Source organism: Trachurus japonicus, chromosome 14 (assembly GCF_045865225.1).
Source record: "Trachurus japonicus isolate A0001 chromosome 14, Traja_1.0".
NCBI classification, from domain to species: domain Eukaryota; kingdom Metazoa; phylum Chordata; class Actinopteri; order Carangiformes; family Carangidae; genus Trachurus; species Trachurus japonicus.
In genome coordinates, this window is record NC_140920.1 from 12,013,337 (window position 1) to 12,040,160 (window position 26,824).

Sequence of the window (26,824 nt, forward strand, 5' to 3'; positions counted from 1 at the left end):
AACTCAGCTGGTAGCCTACATACAGTATAAACGTTTAAATCACCACGCGCTCAATTAAGGACCAGGTGTGCAGGCAGGACATGCTCATTGTAACAGGAATGCGACTGCGTGAGTTTCGTGTACGTTGCTTTTATCACAATAAGCAAATGTTTTCTTTGTGTTTACATCAGCATTATTGAAACTAGACACAGCAACACGCGAGGACCCGGAGACACAGAAGGAAATGAGGAGAAGCCGCGGAGTTCAGGGACAGGTCACGGCGCTGCGAGGGCGAGGCCAACGACACGAAGGCGAACATGCGCCACGTCAGGCTGTACCCGGTAAATAATCCCTTCTACGTTTCCACCGCACCGCCGCTGTCAGACCTGGGTTATTTTGGACACGACAAGTCAAACTAAGTCTGTTTTCAGTATCACCCAGTAAGTTTAAACAAGGCTAAAATGAGCATCACATTTGGTGAAAAATGTATGAGGACAGAAACGAGATACTGCCTGCAGATACTGTTCTCATTGTCATGATTTCTGTGCTGATAGAGCAGCAGTAATGGACCTAGACTTCACTGTAACTTATTCAAACATGCTCTGCCATTGCTTTGCCTACAACAGCACCTATGACCGTTTGTTTTTCCTCACTTGCTCCACACTTTCACTTAACGCAGGCGAGCCATGATTCACACAGGGAAGGCCCGTTTTGTGCTGCTGATCCTCGAGAGAAACCCTACTCCCAGCTGCACTAATGAGGAGAAGGATATTAAAGATATTATCCAGAGACTGTCCGCAGCGGCAGCACGGCCTTCAGTTATTTTAATGGTGAGTAAAGTTCTCTTTTTCGACCCAGTGGTGTGTTGGGTATGCACATGAGAATTTGTGCTAGATTTGGTTGTTTATTCTGGTTTGGTTACAATGCCTTTGATGAAGGAGCAGTCTGGTAATTACCCTGTGTTCAACAGGCTCTAAGATTGCCTATAAATCATTTTGAAACTTTTATAAGTGACCCCCAGTGGAATTACATTCAGTTGCCAATTAAAGCTAAAACCACTGCAGGGCAACACAATAGTCAGGAAAACAATATACTATACCATACTTACACAATGGGATGCTGTACTAATTATAGTTGGTCTACTTGCCATTGAAATCACCTGACAAAATAGTAAAAACAATCCTCAGTACAAGGCAATTGGATTCAGCAGCAAGAACAACAGTGTTCAAAATGGCCACAAAATTCATCAATTCAATCAACCGCATTCAGATGAAAAATTCAAGATTATAAACCTAATGAAGGTAGGATTTATTGCAAGGCTGGTGTATTAGGCTGCATTAGTGTTAGTTGTGTATATCACCTAATATCACCATATAATAAGATGATGTACCTGATGAACTGGCAACTGAGTTGAAATGTGAGGCCTGCCCATTATATGTGTTCTCATTGTGGCAATGCAAACAGCGCCCCTTACTGATGGGAGAGGAAATTTTAAACACAGAGATGCTTGGCTGTTGAATTTTTAGTTGCATTTTCCAATGCATTGAAAATATATTTCTAACCCATATTTGTCACATTTAATTTATGCGTGTACTATAAATTAAATGTATTTATCTTACTGTAGGTGATATAAACAACTAGGCTACACTGTGCTTTTCTTTTCTACCAACCTCTTTGCTTTTTACATGATGCTGTTTGTTTCTTGGCATTTAGATTTTACTCGTGTCTCAATATTTTATTCACATTTTAATACAGCAGCCTGCCATTTTCCATTGCGTGCTCCCTCAATCTCTTCTCTCATCGCCTATCAACCCAAACCTATTATTATGTCTGCCCTCTGCAGAGTGCATTCCTCTTATGTCGGACAATCAATATGTGACAATTATTAACCAAGCATACCTAAGTAAAGTCTTTTTCTCCTTGGCTTAATTCTGGTTCTGCTGAGCATTATCATCCCTTCTGAAACAGTTTTGTGTCTCTGAAGTGCGAGTTTTCCATATCAGTGCTTTAAAGTAAACAAAAAGCTTTGCTCGTCAACACAGGTTTTGGTACTGTAAGTTGGACTGTAAACACACACACACACACACACACACACACACACACACACACACACACACACACACACACACACACACACACACACACACACACACTTGTGTTTGTGATTATTTTATTTTTACATAATTACACTGAGACCTGAAGCTAGTATTTATTAGCACATATTGATTAGCACCCACCATCTGTGAACTGCGTGAAACACATAAACAAAACAACCTTTTGTTCTGTGTTGGTCTTTTTTTATGTTAAGATAGCTCGTGGACAGTCAATCTAAGATAATAAGCAAAACAATGCATTTTTGACCCTAGCTGTTATCAATGATTCAGTTAACACTGGTGATAAAAGGGAAAACATATGTGGGTTCTGAAGAAAACTGCATTGTGCAAGATGCCCTGGCTGTGATAAAAACAAGAAGCTATATTCCCATGTAACAGAACAACAAAGCTGATAAACCTTATTCTAAAACATTACAAGAACAATTCAAGTTCCAGCAGACAAGCTAAACTGTAAAATTGATGTGCTGTACATGTACAACATAATATAAACAAACATTCAGTAAGTTAATGAAAAAATAAGAAAAAAATTAAAACATACAACACAGGAGATTAATAAAACATAAAAATTACCTTCATATACAGACCAATATCTGTTAATATTGAAAGATTTATAGTGTAACTGACTCCAATATTAGGCTTTTATCATAAAGATTCAGAATCCAATATATGTGCTGGTGGCAGTGACATTAAAACCGTGTCGGAAATCTGTCTTGATTGATTGAAACTAACTGTTAAACACAGAATGTTATTAGTTTTGAAGAAGAACCCAGACTTTATTGCGGATTAGTCACATCTGCTTTATAATCGATAGGCGTCATAAGGTCAGTATTAGCCCCTATACAGATTCAGTCACGCAAACAAGTGCACTTTTACTCATTTTCCCTCTTTCCTTTGTGTACACGAGGATTTTAGCACTTTAAAGGATTATATACCAACCATACATTCAGCTGTTATCTGAAATGTCACTGCAATTAGTGAGGTGTGTTGAATTTTCACTCGCTGTGCTGTCAGCTTGACGAAATGGTTTATTATGAACATTACATTATGCACTGTCTCTTTTGATGTGGGATTATGTAATCTTTTCAAAATATAACATCCTAAAATTGATTGTCGATGTGCTTTAGTAGTCTTTACTGCCAAATGTAGTCTCACTGTAGCTTCATCACTGCCCTGGATACATTTCTACTGACTTAGCTATCAGTCATGTAGGTGATTCATTTACAGTCATAAACTAGAGTTATGATGTAGGCCTATGTATGTGTGTGACAAAGGCATCTATGGGAATAGTTTTCTAATAGTTGATTGCTGTTTTCACTCCCTCTGTTACTGCCTTTGGATGTCCTCTTGATTTATTGTCTTATATTCCATATTGTGCTGGGAAATGTGTAGCCATTTTTATTTATAAAGTCATGTCAGTTTGACAGGTTGGTCATTTCTGTCAACTGGTCAGGGACCCATATGTCTTCCAATATGAGGTCAGTCACACTCTGTTGTGTGGTTGTTCTCTTCTAAAATTAAACTTGGTGAATGGTAGTGCACAAAATAAATGCCTTATATCCAACAGCCCCTCAGCAATCAGAGTTTTATCAAAGGTTTCAGCGTCAATGAACTTTGATTTGATTAATATAAGCTCTCTTTGTGTGAATTTTACACTTCTAGAATTAAATGACAGCTTTTTTTTTTTTTTTGCTGCGCAAGATGTCCTCACCTCAGATATGCAATCTAAACTGCTCTCATGCACGTTAGTGTACAGGCCTTCAAAAGAAGGTTAAAATATCTGTGCAGTGAAACATCATTACTGTATACTCCTCAGTTGACCAGTAAGCCTCAAGTTGCATCCTGAGAGGACCTTGTGAATGAGACCCTCGTGTCTGTCTTTAGCTCATGTGCCAGTCACCATTAATGCTTGTTGCACTAGCATGGCTTTTCCCTCTGCCTGACACTCACTTGTACTCAGTCTACCCTCAATTGCTGTCACTTGTGTCCTAAAGGCTGTCATCTCCACTTTGTGCTCCATTGCCACCATGTCTTCTCCACTGCTCTATTTTCCCCAGTTCAGTCAGGCTTGTGGCTGTTTGTCAGTAGAGGCTGATAGCCCAGTTATTTGGTTTAGCTGTCTGCCTCCCTGTTGCTCTGCCACTACATTTTGGCTCCAGTGAGACATTTCATTATCCATCAGAGCCTCAGCAAGACTGCACCTCTTACAGTACCTAATGCTCATTGTTTTTGCTCAGTTTAATGAACAAGTGTCATCCTATCTTGAAACATCATTACGGTACCTGCAGGTGTGTGTGCCTACAGGCATTGCTTGGTAAATTGTATTTGTATGCAGTTAAATGACAGCTCATTTCAGCATTTTACGTAGATTAAAAAAAGCACTCTTAGGATGCTCCATTATTTGAAGTGATATCTGTCAAGAATGCAAGGCAAAATCATACCTGTAGAGGTCAGCATCTGTCTAATCTTTTTATAATGGAATATGTGGAATATGGATATTATGTGGACAGATGTGCTTATGATTCAGCAATCTTGTTCTGGGTTATTGTAAATTAAATTGTTCTTTGGCACAGTATAGTGATTTTGATGTGTAACTCTAATTATTCAACCTTAGTGGACTTACAGTAGATATAGATAGATCATTAAACATACGATGACTTTGTCAAGATAGCACATGGACAGATAAACAGCTCGGAGAAAATCTTGAGAACAAGTTGGGAAACAGATTTTTTTAAGCTCTATGCTGAAGTAATTAATATTTGTGTGTCAGCCCTTGTTAGTGTCCATGTCACGCCAGTGCCATTTTCAACTTAGTGATTCAAAGGCTTCACAGTCATTAGCCAGAACTCATCAAAACTAAAATGCCCTCTGGTACTTGGCATTTGTCAGAGTAACATTCCTGATTAGTCATTAAAAATTGTGTCATTTAGATTTTTGAAACACTTGTGTATAAGTGCATATGTACAAGGTGTGCCATGCTACTGTATACGCCTTACATCTCTCAAAGCTTTTCCCTCTCTTCTCTGCTTCATCTAACCGGTTATAATTAGCTGAAATCCCTCAATGTCAAAACATGCCAAAATGGATTAATATCTAAATTTGTAAATGTTCAATGCCTCAGGTAAAGCCTGTAACATATAAATTAATTACCACTCTTTGCTATTTAATTTGCAAATTAATTTGCACCAAAAAAGTGGCACATTTTCATGGCTGAATGCCAGTCCAGCATACTTTTTCAGATGTAGGCCTAGATGAACATTACATCATCTAATCTAGTCTGAGTAATAGGAACATCCCTCGTAGATATGTACACAAATAGCCCATTTGACACGTGTGTTTAATTGGAAAGGTCAGAGCTGCCTCTGCAGCACTGCTGGAGCAGTTTTGGTTTCAGTGTCACGTTCAAAGAGGCTTCATAGTGTTACTGTGTAATGTAGATGTAATATCACTCACCCTCTAGTTCCAAATGTGGTGCACCTACAGGTTTCTGCTACCAGAAATCAAAACTGCAACCTTTCATTCATCAGTCAGCATCCCTACCTCTGGGCCTGCCTGCTGCCCCAGGAGAGTTTTCATTGCCAGTTGTCAGCAGGACTTTGATTTTGGAGTGTTGGTGAATAAAACGATAAACTCCTCTTCCACTGTGTTATAAAGTGCATATTGCATGAACTTTCCGTGAAAGCTGACACAAGGATTTTATTCTTTAAGTGGATCATAAGGCCCAGTACAATCGCATGCTCAAGAAAACTGTGCTGAGCTAGAACATCAGTATTTATACTGAGGAGGCACCTTGTTTACAACAGTGTCCCATAGCGGTAAATTGGAGCAGGTGACCACACTCGAGCAACTCAGCAGATCATGAAGAAAAGAAAATTGACACTCTTTTTCCTTTTCCATGCAAATTTAATGTCCAGGAATTAAATCAAATTAAGATGTTTAAGAGTCTTCAAGAGTGACATTGTTAATTCTTACAAACAATTAGATAAAACAGAGCTTGTGTGAATTTGTGTAGGTAGGTAGTCTGTATGTATGTTTGTAATGTCAACTATGTTAACCGTTTCAAACATTTACCTGAATTATGATCATTGAACAACTAATCAGTAGCCTTTTCTTTTCTTTTTTTAAGCCATGTGCTTTTCATTTTCGGCAATGTGATTGTAATTAAGTGATTGATTGTTACAGACCAAACCCCCTCAGAGTTTTCAAATGAAAACTGGTGCAGCAGCATTTCCAAAAGTCTTATGTTTTTTGGTTTAGTAAGTGTCCCAGATACAAATGGCCACGTGTCTCCAGCCCACCAGCATTAGACAATTCTAGGATCACTATCTTGTATGAAAACTTCTGTTATAGTTGTAACCGTGGTTAAAGCAGAAGTAAGCGATCCGTCGTTTTGGCTAACTTCATAGCAGATGGAGTTAGCAGTCCCTGCTCTCGTCCCTACGTCACCACATTCACGCGCATCCCTTGGCTGCACACACAGAGAGGACCGCCCCTTTATGCCGTTCTCTCTCCTCATTGGATAAAGGTTGTAGGATACAAGGAAAGTTTTCTCCTCGGCTTACAGCAAAGCAGAGTGACTGACAGACCCGTGTTTCAGACCAAACACTCTATGTAAGTGATTGCCGTCGGAAGATATAACTATTTAAGACTTATATTAACACAAAAATTCTGCTTACTTCTGCTTTAATTAACCATTAACAGCATCCACTTCCACTGTTGAAGTGAAGAGTTAGAGTACTTAGTCCATCTGACAGTGCTGTGGGAGTATGTTCCACAGAAAGGCAGGGAACCACTGGAGAAGATGATAGATACAAAAACCTATACGACCACAGAAATATATATGAGAGACAGACCTGAGATTTCAGAGTTTAGATAAAAATAAATAAACAAATAAATTGAGTAAGATAAATTGGATCCATAATCTCAGTGGAAATGTAGAAGCTTTTCTTTCTGCAAAGGTGATATACTGTAAAGAAAAACCTGGTAGTGCAACTACTCTGGGTAGATAAACAGAAAAGACCATTCAGCACGTTGGATTTGTATAGAGGCAGTCAGTGGAGAGATGTAGTTCAGGTTGGAGGGCTAGCTGAGTAGGCGGACAGGTATTGGGAAGAGGCTGCAGAAGCGGCAGGCAGAGCCAGTGGAGATGGACTAATTCCACCTCCCACAAATCCTCCAACACTTGATTGCCTGGGTGGGCAGTGTCGGAGGCAATCCTCCCTGCCCTCCTCTTTGCTCTGGCATTAGGCGACTGCTCAGTGGAGAGCAACTGGCAAGCAATGACCCTCTCAGCTGGATGACACACTGCAGGTTTTTCTCTGGAGCACGAAGAAATGGTGCCATGGCAGACTGCAGAGGAGATCAGGACCGTCATGATTGTCAATATTTATCCCCGTATAGGATATACTCTGATATGTTTATCCTCCTTATTTGTCACAGAGAAAAGAAATTATGCTACTATTTTTTGTAAGAAAACTACAGATTGTGTTATTTGAGAAACCTGCAGACGGAGATAAATTTGATGTTTTTCTCTCAAGACTGGCAGAATAATATAGCAGGCAGGTGTAAGAGTGAGGTGTTGTTTCTTTTCCTCAATGTAAATATTTTTTCCGGCACACAATAATGCTTATCAGTGTAGCTCCATACTAACAGATGTTGATGATATAAACTACCTTAGCCCAACATTTGAATTTTAGCAGTTTACTGTATATTTTTAAGTATGCATTTTAATGTTAAAGCACATACCGAAGATACTATCACTCTAGAGAGACATTATATAAAATTATATAAATGTTAATACTGTATGTAGTAATTTTGCAGTAAAAAAAAAAAAAGATCCATACCAAACTTTTTCAGGATATGGCAAAAAGTGAGCTGCTGTGATTTGACAGAAGCTCAAAATCCAGGGTCTTCGATTTTTCATGAACTGACGTATAGAGGATTATCTACAGGCTCCTGATGAGATTATAATTCAACTTCTTCGTAACAGTCCTCATTCAAAATTACTCACTCGTATTTTGCTTCGTTTTTAGTATTTAGAGACTTAATGCTAAATATCAAAGACGGATGAGTGCAACTCATAAATCTCATACATCAAGCACACATCTAAATGTCACACTTGGAGAGACTGAGGCAATCTCTGGCTCACTGCTTGCCAACATGCTCACACATATACATACACACACACACACACACACACACACACACACACACACACACACAAACACACACCCAATTCAGTCAAGAAGCAACCTGTATCAACAAGCGAAAAACAAATGGTAGTTATCAAGATGAAGCATGCTGATAATAGGTTCACCTTCTCTGTTGACCTAATGGGGGAAATCAAAAGCTGGACCTGAAACAGATTGCTGAATCGATATAAAGCACTTATCCTGATTGGGCCCTACTACAGGGACAACAGTGTTGAAGCTGGTAAGGTGGTTAGCTCGCTGTTATTCCCCACCTCCTCTGTTGTCTCCTCTCAGATGAGGAGTGATCCCTGTTAGAAAAATACATTTATGCACACTCAAGTAAAACCATTTAAAGTGGAGATAACACATTGTTATGGGGTTCGGGGGTATTAATCTTATTACACAACACACACTATACAGTAATGAACAGCTTGTGCAAACTCTAAATTAGTGTTGATGCAGCTGTCAGGTATGATACAGTATACACACTACTATCCCTCAGCTCTCTAAATGGAACATGGCCCCTAGCCTCGAACATGTTATCAAGTACAAGGGTCCATCTGCCAAACACTGAGCATTTGACAGTTCATCAATAGTGATGCTATTAATAACTTAGTTACAACGCAAGAGCCAGGGGACTAGGATAGATAAGAAAGCATTAATCTCCTCAACAAGTCAGACTGTCGAACAGCATAAAAAAACACAATCGCAATTAACAGACAAGGTACTTAATCAACTGCCATTTCAGTAGCCATTCCATGTGAAACAACATGAACTTAATGAGATAATGCCCAAATAAAGATTGTCATTACATTATAAATTATGTGATATTTGTTAAGTAAATTAAATAGTGTTTTTTTCCTTCAGAAATGAGTGAAAGAATTATTAGTTACTTGCTGTTCTTGTTCCAGTATTAACACATGGGCCGGTGCTCTGTCAACTGGTGCGGCAGTTGTGGCAATTTTTCTCAATTTCTTGGTCAGGGTTACCAAGTACATATTGTTTGTCGCTCTAATGAACTTCTGTAGCTGCTAGCCAGGCACATGGCAGGTCCAGGCCTTGTCACTCCACAAGACCAACAGTTTAATGCATCACAGAGCTCTTAACTTAATGTGCTCAAACAACAAGCTACACTCACTCAGAGAAGTCTGGCAAGCGGAAGCTGCCCTTCTCACATCTGATGTATGAATGATGTGACACCGTGTGCTGTCTAATAAAATCAATGGGCATTTTTAATGAATGCAGGTCAATTTATTCAGTAATGTTATTTAAGTCTCTTATAGTAATTCAAGGCTAATTAAGATAGGTAATTTAACTCACTCCCCTACTCCAGGCACATTGAACCTGATATAAAAGACACCCTCTTACAGAAGCAAGCATCACTTATAAATCAGGAGTGGTGCAAAAAAAAAAGGGAAGGCACATTCTACATACTCAGTATTTGTGCTGACATAACCATTTAGCACAAAGATTCAAGCTCCCTGCACAACAATGGATCGCTCATTGGTTTATTTAATGGTTGGAAGAAATTGCCTACTTTGGATCCAGTTCATCACACTTGTTTTGGAGATGGCAGATGGGTGTGTTACTTCATTTCATTTTCAAGTGAATTTAATGTTAGATGCTCTGTTAAAGAGCATCTTACCAGTAGGAAGGAAGAAATTAAAGTGACCAGTTAATAACGGTGCACATAAAGACTTTCCATGTGGGACTGGGCTCTGGCACCATTAAGTCAAAAGCCCATTCAGCATTCAGCATTCAGGCGACTACAGTCATTCATTTCAAAACACTTAAAAAAAAAAAAAGGGGGGGGGGACATACTACATTCTTTACTTTGTCAGTATATGTGCACTTTAGTTTGAGTATTTTGACCTGTTATCATTTTTGTAGTTCCACATTTACTCAGGCACACGATAGAAAAGTGTATTTAGAATCCCTGCTACCTATGCGCTGATGACATGTCTCAGTAATACAAGCTATATTCATCCCCACTGTTTTAATAGTGCCTCTCTATGCCAACCTATCTGATGACATCACTGAGTAATGCAATTCTCTGCCTTGTTTTGCCTTGGTGTTAAGAATTGAATCCTGATGTGATGCAATTCATAGCAATGAGTTTTATACTATTGAAAATAAAGTAATTACAAGAAGCCAAAAATTATGTCAGGTGTACACTACTTTGTTGAATAAAACTAGATTTATTTACCCCCTGAAAGCAAGTCAAATCCATTTGGATTTCTTTTTAAATCATTTTTTTCCTTTCAGTGGTGAAGTTCACAGCTTATTTTTGTTTAAGTGTAATATCGCACTTACTTACATCTCTGATGTTCTGTTAAATTCCTCACTTCTACAATGAAAATGTTCAACAGTCACATCTTTTCATATGCACTTACCACCCAAGTGTTTACACCAACTTTTCTACTTTGAGTTTTGATGAAAAACCAAAGTATCTTACTGATGCTGTTTAACAAGCAGAGAGGATTGCTGGCACTTGACAGACCCTAGGCTAAATCAAAATAGATTGGGATTTTTATTTGTCCCATAATGCACCACATAACTTGCTTTGCTGTATTTTGGACTATTCACCCACTCCTTAACTTCTCTAGGTATTAAATCTACGGCTCTTTGCATTTTTCCATTTCAGCGTGTTTTGTTAGCGTCTGTGTTTATGTGTAGTGATGTATGCCTTGCTACACTAATGGGCTGAATTTGAGGCAGAGTCCTGAGGCATCAAAGAAAATATAAAACATCACCCTCTGTACACTGCATATAAATGCACTTTTTCCAGAATTTACATTTAGCTTGCTACAAGAACATGGTCCTTTATATGGCTATATGTGTGTCACACATTGTATATGTTCAATTGGGGGTTGATTTGAGCCTGTAATGACTGATGAAGACTAGATGTCATGGAGTGAAGGGGGCTTTTCAGTGTTAAATTTGATTTGAGCACTAAATTAACCAGCTAAATGTACCTGACTTCCATGATGAAGCTGGACTAAGAATCTATATATAGTGACAGAACGGTAATGATGCATGTTTTTCATCAGAGTCCTCAGGAAATCGTCTCTAATGTCATTTATATACGGATGAATCACCTTTTCGTTACTGTGATAAATATTCAGAAACAGTCTAACATGCAAGGTAAAATAGCAGAGCTACATGAAGGAAGGATACCTGCTGTCAGATTTGTTACCCAGAGAGCAAAAGTTGAGACAATTATGCAAGGACAATATTGTTGACAATTAGTAATTACAACAAACTCCAAGGGATGTTTGCCAGTGAGACAATTTGGCCTCATGAAACAAGGAAATGAATGGTTTAATTAACAATGTTTTAAATTTACAACATGACAGGAATTTCATAGACCATTTTCCCCCAGAGTCGTTTATGCAGATGTTTAATGTGTTTTTTTTGGCTTGACAAAATATGTATGATGACAAATGGGGCAAATGTGTTTTCCAGCCGTATCGTTCTAGATGAGATAGATAAGATTTACCACCCTCTTAGAGACCTCATTGGCTTTAACATAATTGTGCCTTCCTGCCTTATGATATAACTGTATGCAAGTTGACAACCGTGACCACATTATATTAATGCATTTCCCATAAGAGCAAACTGGGTCATAGATTTATCCATAATCAAAATATACCTTGTAAAAGGTTTTTACGGGACACAAATGGCAAGGATGAACAGAGAATGAACAAACAGAGGCACGTAGGAGAACAGTGTGGTTTAATAACTAATGAAATTCCACTAAGCTGAATTGTGATAAAAGGATTTGATTGGAAGTTACTGCAGGTATACTTTAGCCTCACAGATTTAATGCACGGTGCAGGTTATAAAGCTTATTGGGGTAATTAGCTGATATTGTCTCCCTGTCAATATGTATAATGTGATGCTGAATAATACCTATACATTTAGTAAATAAAGGTCACTAGAATTAATCATCCTGGTATTAATTATTGGAAAATGGCCAAGTAAGTGATGAAAGGAGAGCCATTCATTGTACTTGAAAGCAGGATGGATGCAGTGATTGGACTGATTAATTTACTTCTTAAACTGTCAGAGCAGAGGACTCAAGGATGGGGAGAACCATTTCAAATATTCAAAGAGGCAAATGTTCTTGTGAAATACCTATTAATCATGGACATTTTGGCCAAGCAGATGAATTGTGGTGTCAGTTTTCCATGCACGCCGCCACAGAATCATTAGCTACAACAGTCGCTCAAGCCAGAACAGACATGGGGGCTAATCAGCAGCTGTAATGGACACACTTCATAATTGTCACTCTTTCGTGGTATGGTGAGGAGACCTAAGCTGGGCAGACTGAAAGCATACTATGAAGTACAGGCAGCTTTGATTGCAAGAGCGAGGGAAGTGATGTGCCTATATACTCATTATTTTACCTCAAGACTTATGTCTAAAGAATACAGAGGATTTTCAACATTTTAATACCACAGCATTTTCAAAGTACAAATGTCGTCCCATTCTTATAGTTACTGAAGCGAAGTGAGTTCCCTATAATTAAGGCAACTTTATAGGCACTGTTCCCAGGCGAGTGTATGTACGAGTACCTGTGTTAGATGTTTCATCTTTATTAGCCAGAGCATGGTAAGCCTAGCTCTTCATGCACTAATCCCCAGCTAAAGAAACAGCTTTCAAGGAATTAACATCAAAAGTAAAGCTTTGCGTGCCGGCGGGGGAGCTTTCAACAGAGCCTGCCTCAACTATCTCCTAAGTATTTTCAGAGCCTCGGGGATGAAGTGGAAGTTAAGTTTAACTTGCTCTGTGTTCTTCTGCAAGTCTTTGACCTTGTTCTCAGGTCTCTTAATAATCCCTGATATGTTTGAATCTGTACGACGTTTGGGGCGTTTCCATGGGGCAATGCCAGGGGGTGAGGATTTTTCACTAGGGCCCATTGCCCAGTCTTCCCTTTAACCATAATTCCTGTGATCAGCAGGCTTGGATACATGCAGTTGAGGTTTAGGATCAGCACCTGGCAGGCATGAATTACCTACAGTATCACCCAGTGTGCATAGCAAATCTGGGCATTTCCATATATTTCAATATAGCACATGGTCGTCATAAGCAGCTCAGGTTATCATTTCATTAAGTGAAAGTTTCCACACTGAAGTCGTAGTTATTTCGTTGTGACTTGGAAACCTGCCTCAACGAAAATAGTTGTTTTTTAACGGAGCATAACTGACAAAGAATCATCTTGTTTAATTTGTTTTCTCGTTGATGCTGCAACGTTTATACAGAGGAATATTGATCTTCTATCCATTTAGATAACTTTCTCTTGCCATTTCGCTTCATCCATGCTGAAACAACTCTTTTCCTTCTGATAACCATTCCATCACCTCAGATTTGCTGAATTGAACCAATAGGTGTATGGAGCTTGAATAATATTTATTTTTAATCTCTATATGTCTGAGACTGTGAAGTAACACACCACTGCTTTTTAAAGCCCCCTCCAAGAGATGGTTCTTTGGCTGGTGATTATTGCTTTCACAATACCTCCTCTTGCTTATATACCTATAACTCATTTACTCTTTCATAGACTGTGACAGCTCGGATTGAGCTAAGGGACAGTGATGACTGATTCATTGTGTCTCCCAAAGTACAGTTGGAGAAAACGACACTGGCAGCTTTGCTTTGTAGCTCAAAGCAATAACAGAGAGTATATCTCCTTTCGTGTGAGGTCCACAACGAATTCTCCATGGCACAATAAATCGCTTGTCCACCTGATGTTAACATCCCATCAGGCAATCATCAGGCAATCTTCTCTCAGCTCTCTAAATCTGTTTATATGGTTTTCTTGAAAGAAGTGCTGGGGGATTTATTTTGTCACATGTTACAGAAGCTGTGGGACTGCAAAACAGGCTGAACTGTGGGTCACATCACAGTGTCTCCATTACACACTTATGACAAGGTGAGGTTGGTTGGGCTGAGACGTTATTATGAATAGATATCTTTGATAAAGTCCCAGTCTATAAATGATGTGTCAGAGCAAGACTGAGAAACATTTTGACATGGGAAACATGGTTCATAGTGTTACAGCCACCACAGTATCTACCATATCCCCTATAATATGCTGCACATATATTATTATAATATGGTCTGTGGGGAAGTGCAATGCCAGCAGCAGCTGGTTTCCTGAGATGTGAACACTTGATGTACAAACATACCTAACGATGCAGGAATCAATGTTCTTTCATTCTGCCCATCTAAAAGGGAAATCTAATTCTCCACCAACTGAATATTGGTGCTAACAAAGTTTGTGCGGCTAAGAAATCAGTTCTTGTTTAGCAACACTAGATAGCTTCAAAGTCAGAAGCAGCCGTGGTTTCACCATTTTAATACTGTTATGCCTATTGTTTCCAGGAAGTTTGAAAATGACTTCATTTGTTGTATTGACAATCCATTTATGTTCAGTTCTCTGTATGATTGGTTGGATGATTTTCTTCTTACTTGGAAATGTACAGAGAAACATTATTAGATCAGTCTGCACACTAGCTGCTGAGCAAGTCTGTATTTTTTTTTCCAATATTATGAAAAAACAAGTTGCCATCCATTTTGCATGTGGTATTGTGTAAGGCTTCTATAAACCTTGCATCAACCATGTACAGAAAACCAATTGAGATAAACAACCTGTTATTGCCTCCCAGTCATAATTCCACCTCCTGCAAAAATGTTAGCCATTTAGTCAACTCAGTGGGCTTAAGAGAATCTGCAGTGATGAACATGATTCCATCCAGTCTCAATACCCTGAGCAATGGTTAATGGAGGCATGCAATAAAACCACAGAAACACTGAGAAGAGAGACTCTCTTTGGAAAACTTCATGAACACATACTGTAGATCTCATTTCAAAAGCTGCCTTATTACATAACGCCTTCCCTTCTGTTTGGAAGTCTATTGCCTCTATATATTGATTTACTCTGCAATCTGATAAACAGTTGAACAACAGTATTTGCTCATGCCACAAAGTTTTTACATGCAGAGGGGCATACCATTTGAGGGATAGGCTTTTACTGTATAGAGCTTCTGTGTGATGGCCTGCAGCTTCATGTTTCAGAACAGCTCAGATGCTGATGTTACTGGTATGTGAAATATACATAAATATGTGTTAATTTGTGTGAATCAGTGATTGTATATAATATGATCCCATGTTGTATGAAATATCAACATACATTGTTTTATATTTGGTTTGTATTTTTTAGTTTTTGCACTGGTTGGATTTCAGGCGCACCTGTACTGATTTAAATGGGTGGGCACTGTAATATGGAGCACTGCTGCTTTGAATATGTCATCTGGACTATAGAGCGCACCTGAATGAGGTTTTCATGTTGTAACATGAGATATTTACACAGAAAGACAGTAGGGAACTGTGCAAGTCTGCTCGCTTTTCCGTTTTGGTTATGCTCCTCTCGCCCATGTGCATTTGTTTACAACAAAGCCGGCGAAAAATCAATAAATGGAGCGGTTACATACCATATACGATGTTACGGTGTGTGGGTTTGTGTAGTCTTAACCATCATAAACAAAAGATTACGGGTTACGGAGCGCGTTTGGTTGCGGTGTGCAGAGACGAGAGCTGGGTCACCGGGACAGGCGAAAAAAGTAGTGGCTTATAGTCTGGAAAGTACAGTATTTATTATTCATTGCTATTGTTTTTGTTGTTTTAGTATGTCTAAATACTTAAGAATTTTTCTAAAGAGTTGCCCAAAAAACCCCAAACACAAATGGTCACATTCACATATCTGTATGAACAGAGAAAAAAAAAATCAGAAAAGGCAAATCTAAGCTGCCATATTCTAGCTCAGAAGAGAAGTTGCCCTGAGGGTTCCAATAAAAAGGTCTCTAGCTGGAGGAGATGTTTGAGTCTGCCACTCTTGACTTCGTTTGAATTACTTCAGTAACCTGAACTTTTGCCTCCTTTTGACCTGCATCTTTGAAGGTTAGTGCAAAGGGAGAGTTTGGAGCTGTGAAATCTCTACATAGTCAAAGACTGATGCAGAAAATATGTCTGTGTTTTGTGCATCATACTCCAAAAGCAACTATGGTGGGTTGCAATTAGCAAAGCCATTTACTGTGCTGTCACTAGTCATGCTGTCAGAATTACTGAATTAGCTGCATGTGGGTTTTGGGGGAACAAGGAAGTAGCTGTTTGGAAAATGTAGATGTTACTCTTTTGACTGCGGGAGCCCTTGTAAACAGTCGGAAGGACTCATAGGGAGATGAAGGTGAGGTTACTGAGAATGATTTCCAAAGTTTTCCTTCTTGAGGGTCTCTTTTTTATTGGGATTTTAATTTTTTTTTTTTTACTTGTATAGGGCGCACTTGCACTAGGCAATTGTACCATGCCGAAGCACGTTTGCCCCCTAAAGTTCGGATTATTTGGCTAGTGTGAGTGCAAGTGTACTGCGTTTGAGGTCGGTACACTTTGGCCTGGTACGGTTGGAAGAGGTGTGCTTGAGCACGGCGCACTTGGTCACGCATGCACAAGCGCGCAACACACAAGAAATAAGAGTCATTAGCGATAGGCGGCCGTTGCGGCCACTAGGGTAACTGTAGCCGTAACGAAGAGATACGTGGGTGGGCTCATTCTTTTTGGTTTTGAACGCTTCATCACCCATTAGCCACACCATTTTTTTTTCTTGCCCCAAGTTCCTTTAACGATTACGTCACACCATGCATATGCCAACATCGCTAGCTAACCTCACTTTAAATAAACTTCAAGATAACCATGACAACCGGTCAAGCAGTTAAAAGACGCCGTTCTTTCTGCAGTCAGGTTGCACATCCGCCCTGTTGGTAAACAAATAATGTGTTGAGGCTGTGGTCCTCGCTGCAGGTTCGCATCCTGTGTCGAGTGGCCCTAGCTGTCCTTAGTGTTGTTCTCCCCCTCTCTGCCTCCCGTTTCCTGTCTCTCTCTCTCAACTCTACTGTCCATTAAAGGCGAAAAAGCCCCCCAAAATACTTAAAAAACAAAACATGATGACGTATGTGTTGGAGGCAACTGTGCTTGAGTACAGACGGGGCAGCATTCATGCTTCAGCACAGTACAGAACAACTGGCCCTAGTGTGAGTGCACCCTTAGTGATTTTAGTAAGTTCAGTAAGTTTGATCTAACACTACTCTTTTATAATCCTGTAGTGTTAATTTCGTTGACGAAGACTATGACGAAAAATATTCGTCAACGAACCTTTTTCACGGACGAAAACTAAATAAAAACTAAATAAAAAGTCAGCTGTGATGACGAAGACGATGATGAAATTAATTAACAATTTTGTCAACGAATAAAAACGAGACGAAAATGTTAGGGAGGGACGAATGGAGAAGAGGTCCAATCATGTTGATTTCTCCGAAAGCAGAGCCACAGCCGCGGCACATGAAAAGTTTCAAAATAAAACTGGCCTCGCTTGTAAGCGTCCTGCGGTGCACGCGCTCCGAGCGCGACAGCATGAGTCATGAACACCACGGAAATATCAGCGCTGAGTTTAGGACGGAAACGAAGAAATGACATCTGGTCACACACTTATATGACAACAAGGACAATGCCCAGGACCCTCTGTAAACCGGAGCAGAAATCGCGGGGACCCACATCGATCCACACCAGCAACGTGAAGCATCATCTACACAGAACACGCGACGGTAAGCACACACGCTAAAGTTATATTATCAGACAAACCACCGTGTTTATAGGACTAAACATGAAATGCAATAGAAGCTAAAGGAAACCACCTCTGAATTGTATTGATTAGAAGATTGATTCGTTGCGCGTGTGTGTGCGTGTGCAAGCGCGTGCATGTGTGCCTGCGTGTGTGTGTATGGTGTGACAGAGAGATCTGGGAGGACTGAGCGACAAAGATCACAACTTGATTCCCCCGTTATTCACCCTCACAGATACAGAAGACTCTGATGATGACACAGATGACCATGGACCAAGTGGAGATAAAGCTAGTGCTGCTAAGCAACCCAGCAGCAGTTCATCTCTACAGCTTCCCTCAGTTCTTCTAGAACAACAGACCAAGGAGCAGGCCAGATGGACTGGACACACACATTTACCACTCACAACTGCAGCTGAGGACTTTGTGCTAGATAGTAGATGGGAGACTGACTAAACTGTTCCAAAGAAAACCAAAGCAATTTGATTGAAACTCAGTATTAACATGAAAGTTAAAAGAACATGAATAAAACAAAATGTACCATATTACAACTGTTTCTGTGCCTGTATTGTAGACTCAAACCTTAATACCATTCCATAACAGATTGATGGATAATTCCAATGACTGGATATTCTGGAGAAACATTTCGTCGACTAAATCCACTGTAATTTTAGCTGACTAAAATTCTAAAGATATTTCGTCGACTAAAACTAGACTAAAACTAAAATATTTCAGATGACTAAAATATGACTACAACTAAATTGTATTTTAGTCAAAAGACTAAGACTAAAACTAAATTAGAATTTGTTGTCAAAATTAACACTGTCCTGTAGTTCAAAGTGATATACATACACTCTGCACTTAGAATCAAACAGTCTTTACTTTATCTTGAATCCTTCAAAGCCAGGGCAAAAAAATATATATATATTTTGAATTAAACCCCTAGGTGAAACAGCCATATTTGGATCGACTGTGTTGAGGTAGTGGTAGAAATCAAACAATTGGTGTTCTGAACATGAAAGAATGATGCATACATTGATAAAGCTGATATATACTCCATGCTGCTTTAGCTTGCACAACCTGAGTTTATTGAAGCTGTATCTCTCTTACACTTGTCCCAGGGTGTGGGATTTAGTTGGGGCTGCATATATTTTTTTCCCCTGATCATCTCTCAGGTGTACATTTAATGTAGGCTGTCAATATCCATGGTAAATGAATGAAAAAAAAAAAACACAAAGATATTTTAAAAACGGCTATCAGGTATAAACCAATTTGACTTGATATGAAAATCTATGTATATAACTGTTGTTTCAGGGATCATCCTTATGTTACTAATCGGGACTCATATATGGATCTGCCTCAGATAAAGAGTAGATATGGTAGAACTGTGTGACAACATGAAATCATATTCTTTCCCTTTGAACTGTGTATTGAGCAGAGCAAATATGTTGAGTTCAGGTTTGATAACTTGTATTACAGGAGATAAGGGCATAGACTTGCCTCTTATTGAGTTGTCTGTGAGTTTCATCAATATATTGTTTCTACCCCCCAGATAACTGTAGCACCACCATTGTCAGATGTCTTCATGGTAAAGTCGTCATTATTTTGTAACCACCACTTGGCTTGCTCATCCCCTGGGTATACATGGGAGGCAGCTTTTTCCCTTCCATTCTGGACATGTCTCTTTCTCCTCAGGTTCCAACCACTGTGTTGAGACCTTTTTTTTGTGACATTTTCAAGTGTGTATATAGTCAACATTAGTTCCAATGTTACACTGAGAGGTCTTAATATTTGGTCAGCTGTCGTTTGCGAAATTGGTTGAACAAAATATTTGAAACGCCTCTGTAAACTAGTTTTAACAAAGGGTAACTTTCATAAAAGGTTCAAATGTGACTGCTCCACTCAAACACTTAGTGAAAACCTTCAAGAGCTAAAAGTAGCTGTGACTGCCCAAGCTGCACATGTTGCAATTTGTAACACCTGTAAGGCCCAAGTAAGCCATGAAGCAACAACAGGCTTATTCTGACATCGTCACTCCACTGAACATGTCCAATTTCAAGATGCGAGAAAAGGCAAAGTAGCTAAAAATAGTGACACACCGCACACCTCACCTGTGCATGAAAGCCACCTCACATACATGTGCGACTGTGCGAGTTGCTGCTGTACCTTGAGAGAGGCCATCAATAATAATGATCATCCATAATTGATACTGGTGCAAGAGTTGTATTAAGAAACCAGTCACTGTTTTTGTCACCTTCACAGAGAGAGAGAGAGAGAAAGAGAGAGAGAATGATTGACTTAATAGTTAATTGATAATGTTTTATTATGAACATACAAATGAATTATTCATTAGAATAAAGCTACAAAAAAAATTGTGTTGCTTTCAGTTATAGTTCTTAATTGGAATCAACCATAATTGGAGTTGGCAGGTCAGACTAAAAAATTGTAGCTCGTGCAGCTCTGATTTTAAATTAAATTTACATAGTACATAGAAATGTCTTTACATCTTGCTGTTTTCACAGCTATAAACTTTGAAAAGCAGTGAAACACAAAAATCTGCCCGTGATGCCAAAAAATATTTGAGGACGTTTGCATGATTTCAATCCGTCTTTTTTCAAACTCACTCACACCAGTGGCGTTATTTTTCAATATGAAGTGTTCCTGTAACGCTAACCTCTGTCTGCCTGGAGGAAAATCCTCTGTAAGGCTTCATATGCACATTTGAGGTTTGAGTTAAATGTCAGTCAAAATAAGGGTACAAGACCTGCATTTTTTTTCCAGATAGGACATCAGTGTCCCCTGGGTCAGACACAGTCTCTGCAGCATCCCTCCATGTGACATGTTGCTCCATGAACTGTTGGCCTCGGTGTCTATGTTCTGTCAGGTAAAACACTACAGAGGGTCCATGAAAACAGAACATGATGCAAATTTAAAGTTAAATTGCCAAAGAGATTGCAGGCAAGACAAAGTTAACAAAAATATGCTTCATGTGTAGGTAGTTAAAAGACCCATTTTGGAACATTCCTCATTCACAAATTTCCATTTTAAGAAGAAAGGTAAAATAAAAACTTAAAAGCATTCAGTAGAAATGAGACATGTAAAGAATTTATACAGCTGCATTCTTAAAGAAAATGCTAAAAAAAAGTGAAATCAAAGCACTTGGATATCCCAGAAAGCACTATTATAATCACTGGGAAAGCAGTGAAGGAAAAAGAGACAAAACACACGACTTGAAGAGACACAAAAGAGCTCCAGACGTCAGCAGCTGAGAGTGAAGCTGCATCAGTCAGCCACTTCAAGAGGTTTCTATAAAACTTTGAATGTGGCTACAGAGACACTATTACCTAAGAAGCACCGTGTTCAAACTCGCTTGCTGTTTCCCAGTGAGAAACTGAGTGACATCTAAGTTGTTGGACAAGGTTTTAAAGCAACACGTCAAAATTCAAAGCAGCGTATGTTGCAAACAGTGCTTTCTCAAGAACATTATGCCAGAGACTGTAGTATGGTAGATGCAGTATCGTGATGTGGATGCACTTTCAGTTCAGGGCTGTAGCAAAATAAAGAGTGGCGCAAAATCAAAGAAGCCACTGAAAGAGAGGTTTAGTCTTTGAGTATGACAGTTGTTCTGTAACCAAGTAATCATGTACTCATCTGATCAACAGCTACTTGGTCACACTGTGTATTTCACAGCAACTTACCATGTACTGTATGCCTTTACAAGTCTCTTATGGTCTTATGATACTAAAATTTGAGTGCGCAAGCTCATTATCCTGAGGAAGTGTTAGAGTTTTCTAGACTCAGAGATGACTGGAGCAAGACAACATTCAGCAGCAGTTTATTGAGAGGCACAAGCAGATTTTACAAACTGAAAAAAACAAAGAATGAGAACGGAAAAAACCTAAGCCTGAACTCATATGTCCAATCAGAATACAATTTTAAGTACAATTTGGGGGGGTTTTACCTTTAATTGGCAGGTTAGTTAAGAGAGACAGGAAATGGGGAGGCAGAGAGCAGGGGAATGACACACAGAAAAGGGCCACCTGATGCAGGATTCGAACGGGGGCCGGTTGCAGAGAGGACTATTAGCCTCCACACATGGGGTGCCTGCTCTACCCACTGAGCTAAAGGTACCCCAGGACAATGCCTTACATGCCTTACTCCAAATGATTCTGATGCTTCACAGAGACAGGTTGACCTGGCCCACATTTTGTTTTTGTTTTCAATTTTCACACTTACCCCCCCCCCCCCAAAAAAAAAAAAAAAAACCCGGCTCAGAAGCACTTTTACACAGACGATACAACTGCACACTAAGATCCTTAGCATACTGCAAAGTTTTTTTTATCAGAATATGTGATGAGAAATTCCACCACACAAGGCAAGAGTGCAAAAAAAACAAACAACCTCCACAGCTTTGTTAGTAAACTGCAGTTATGCCATTTTCATTTACTAATTAATTCATGTGAACTTTCTTTTTATTATTAACCTTTATTTATACAGGTAAAATCTCATTGAGTCCCAGGGTCTCATTTACAAGAGAGACTCTTTGAGTCATGTCCAGTATTGAATGAAAACACCAAAAATTGAGTTATTACTAAAATTTGATACAAACTTGCCCCAGTTGATTTTTTCCTGTGTTGACTGTGTAACTGTCTACCTGTTTAGTCTCTTTAAACTCAGTCCCCCTTGTCTTTTGTAATGTGTTTGGTTGCATTGTCTGAGGCTGCTCTGGAGGCAGATGGAAGTATATCCTCACATTTACAAGCTGTGGTTCTCGAGAGAATGGTAAATGAGACAGCATGCTTTGTGTTGGAAACGTTTAAAACACTGACAACTTGTCTAAGTGGGAAACAAACCTCAGGTGTCAGTTTTCAGGAAAAAGGCCTTTTGTGTCTATAACCTCCCTCACCCCAACACCCTTACTTTTTACTACACTGTGTGAAGCTTCCATTATGTCCTTTAGCACTGAAATGTGCCATTAAATGTAAACTGCTAATGCAGCATAGCTGCGGATGAATAAAATACAGAAGACTGGGTTGCAATAATGTGACAGAATGACTGTCATAAAATATACTGTACATTTTAGACACCATTTATTGTTCACTGAATATATGATAGCTTACAGTGGCTTACAGATAGCTATGTTTCCCCTGTTCACGCCTACAACTTTGCCTGTCAATTTTTTCAACTTCCAATCACACCCAAGTATCATGCACCTAAAGCTGTCAACTTTCTGTCTTGTAACCACAGTCATCAGTGATATGAACAACCAATCAAGAAAACAGCAAATTGGAAGACTCCCTTAAATAAAACATTGCAAAACTACAGAGAAAATTCCTTGGTACAGTGGCACAGTGAATTGCCACCGTGCAGCTTCACTGCACACATAGGGATAAGATTGTTTTCAAAAGTGGTTGGAGCATTTTCCCTTTTATCTCTTTTCTTCCTCATATCACCCATAAAGAGACCAATTTAAATACTTTCTGTTCAGCCACCACAGACCACTGTGTCCACTGGCTTATACAAGGTGTTTGTTTGTTGTTAAACATGTTCTCAAATGGGAGAACGCTGCATGGTGTTGTTGCACTGACTGGATAAGGAGCAATGAAAAAACACCTAAAGAGCACCTAAAGAGCACCTAACACTCGCCCTAACACTAAACTCTCCTGGGACCATTATTCTTAAGTCCTCATAAAAAGGAGCAGTAACACTTTGACTTGATAAGGCTTTTATGAAGACACTTTTGTAGCACTGTTTCGTCTGCTGATGACAATGACAAGGTCACATACTTATGCAGGGACTTGAATTCAGATACAGCAGTATATTTTACAATACACAGGCTACAGCAGAAACTTACAGAGTGATATGCAGATAGATGTAAAAATATTCAAAAGGAATCTGACCTAACATTTGGAGTTCTGGCTCAGAATGAAAATTTGAAAACACCACTTCAGATTGATTCAAGGATCAACGACTTTCCATTTGTGCCAAAATCCCTGTACACGATTGCTGTATTTAGAACTGATCATTTCTGCTATGTTTTATGCAAAAAACAAAACAAAAAAACTTTATGTGGAGCCTTAGATTACTTCTTAGGCACCATCAGACAACATATATAATAACTTCAAAGCTTTTTATGGTCTGTCCCTTAGGAATGACTCAAGGGCCTCCATTAAGTGTTGGTTGTTGTTGGAAACTCTTTCAAGGTCACATGATTAGTGCTGAAATGGAGTGGCTACTGTTCATTGTGCTACATCTTGTTTTTTATCTTGATATTGAATACACAGGTGAACCTAAGATGCTCGGATACACCAGTAATAATGATTATAGAAAGCTAGATAATCAGTTTCTTAGAGAATAAATAGAGTTACTTAATAAATTAACAATAAAATGTAATAAATTAAAAGCAAACCCTGAGTCTCTATGGATACTGTTCTTATCTGACGTCCAGAGCTGTAGCAGTGATTTTAAAGTATGCTTACACCAAAATGATTTATCCAGTAAAGTCCCACGCTGAATACTCTTGGAACAAAGCCTGATAATCCATAACAGATGCTCCAGTTGAGTCGTATCCCATTCAGTACATGAGTCATTGGGCTTTATTAAACTCAATCTGGGCTGAACACCATGCTGTGTGATTGACAGGCATATTGCTGTGACCCCATGGCCTTTGTTGTTGTCCAGAGGCACAGGAAGAGCCTTTATTTATGCTGGAGTTTGTGTTGACTGTAATTGTAGGGGGCTGGTGCTAGGTGCTGTCTAGATTTGGGTTCAACCTCTTTGGTCATGGATTTGTTTTTCCCAATAATCAAGGAGGTATCACTAGAGGGCATTTCCTCTCATCCTAAATCTCTACAAGCATGCTGACATATATACCAAATACATATCACTGAAACCAGCCAATAGGTTATGAATTTAAGTTTTCAGATTTTCTAAACAACTGTTGATGCACTTTGATTTATCAGCTAATTGATTAGGCTCAGTATATAATATAATATATATACATATACATATATATATATATATATATATATATATATACAAGATTCACCCAGACCATGGTATAAAATATAATATAATGATAATGTAAATCAAATAAACAGTAGCCTATTGCTATTTTAATAATATATCTATAGCTTTGCTGCAGAAAACATTATATGAAAAGCTAAGCAGGTGTGTGTGTATGTGTCTGAATGTTGGTGGAGGGTTTCTAAGCCATTTTATAAATCCATGTAACTTTAGCTATGAAATCATTTTCTAAACCAATGATTTATTGTATAAGTTACAAATTGTGCCAAGACTCATCTGGTGAAAAGGAACCACACACCATTAGAACAATGTATCAGTGGAACAGTAGAACATCAGTTAAAAATATGTATGATTGTATACCTCAGTTTTTTTTACACAAGATTTTATCAGATATTTAATATTTTATTTTATTTTTTATTTTAAAGCAGATATCAGTGGAATGTTTTTGTTAATATAAGTCCTAAATAGTCCTATTTTCCGTCAGCAATCACTTACATGAAGTATTTCAGCCTAAACACGAGTCTCTCCGTCACTCTGCTCTGCTGTAACCCGAGGAGAAAATTTTCCTTGTGGGATACAAGTGTTATCCAATGAGGGGAGAGAACGGCATGAAGGGCTGTGTGTGCAGCCAAGGGATGCGCGTGAATGTGGTGACGTAGCACGAGGACCAATTGATGCCTGACAAGGGCGGGGGCTGCTAACTCATGGTGCGTTCAAGGAAACTCGTACTTTGTGTTTTTCCTTCCTGTGAAGTCATACCAGTTCGATCTGGTACGAGTTCACGGGTCGGAAGTTACGAGTGGCCGTTATAGGGAACTTTCACAGACAACAGGACGGTAAAAACACGAGCTACGGGTTACCTGGAACGCTACCAAGTCATAGTTGTGACTTGAAGCTGTAACTTACGGTTTCAAAAGCCTGCCTTGAACACAGCATTAGCCGAAACGGCCGTGCCACTGATATCTGCTTTAAGTATAATTATATACAGTGTAACTCCTCAGTCTTTAACAGTAGACTGCCCTTTCATTACCACTTCTAGATAAAGCGGGATTCAAATGCATATACAGTAACAAGGCTGATTGCACTTTCAACAGTTTTGGCTTCATGATGTCACAGTGTTTAAAAAGCATAATGTACATGTAGTTTAAAATGATGATGGAAAGTTAGTCAGTGCTGCAATATGACTCTTCAGTCTGCTTCACTCAATAGTTTTTATTTTTTATTTCAGCATTAATAACCATGATGGTTTATCTAACTTAAGGTGATTGCATGTCTTCTACATGTGTATATCCAAGAGTCAGCTGCGTGGTGATGTCCCAGCTCTAATATCATGCCAACAATATTGAGTGCAGAGCTCTTTTCTAGACAGTTTGAATTCTCTGTCTGGAACTTAATGTTTTTGCACAGTATAAAAAGAAACTTTGTACTATGTTAATATGTCATTGTTAAAGACAGATGCATGCTAGATTTAACAATAGCTTCCTTTTAATTTATTTAAGTTGGCAAAAAGAATAACTGCAATGAGCCAGCTATGGTTCAAGATAATGTGCACCAGGGAAAGCTAGTTAAATTAAAAGATCTACTAATTCATCCACAACTTTTGCTCTACGTGCATTAAATACTGATATTATTAATGAATAAGTACAAAACTCAGATATTGGGAGTCAAAGAATGTAGCTGATGAAATATTCTGTATCTTCTTCTGAGTGTTTTCACTCAGACCTTTTATTTTATACATAATAGCAAACCTCTGGAAGTGTAAAAATAATTTGTTTACGATATTTTTGTCCTTGGGTGGACATTTTCCTCCACTGTCAGTAATGGCTGTTTGTGCTTCTATTTAT

The 26,824-nt window shown here is 38.9% G+C and overlaps 1 long non-coding RNA gene across 1 annotated transcript in view; it reads left to right on the top strand.

The window, feature by feature from the left end:
- Positions 1 to 201: 201 nt before the first annotated feature.
- The window catches only part of LOC146974348 (uncharacterized), a 79,989-nt gene continuing 53,366 nt past the window's right edge, over positions 202 to 26,824 (top strand). Inside the window, exons 1-2 of the long non-coding RNA XR_015037544.1 lie at positions 202 to 320; positions 659 to 809. This is a non-coding gene — a long non-coding RNA (uncharacterized LOC146974348). The remainder of the gene's footprint in view (positions 321 to 658; positions 810 to 26,824) is intronic.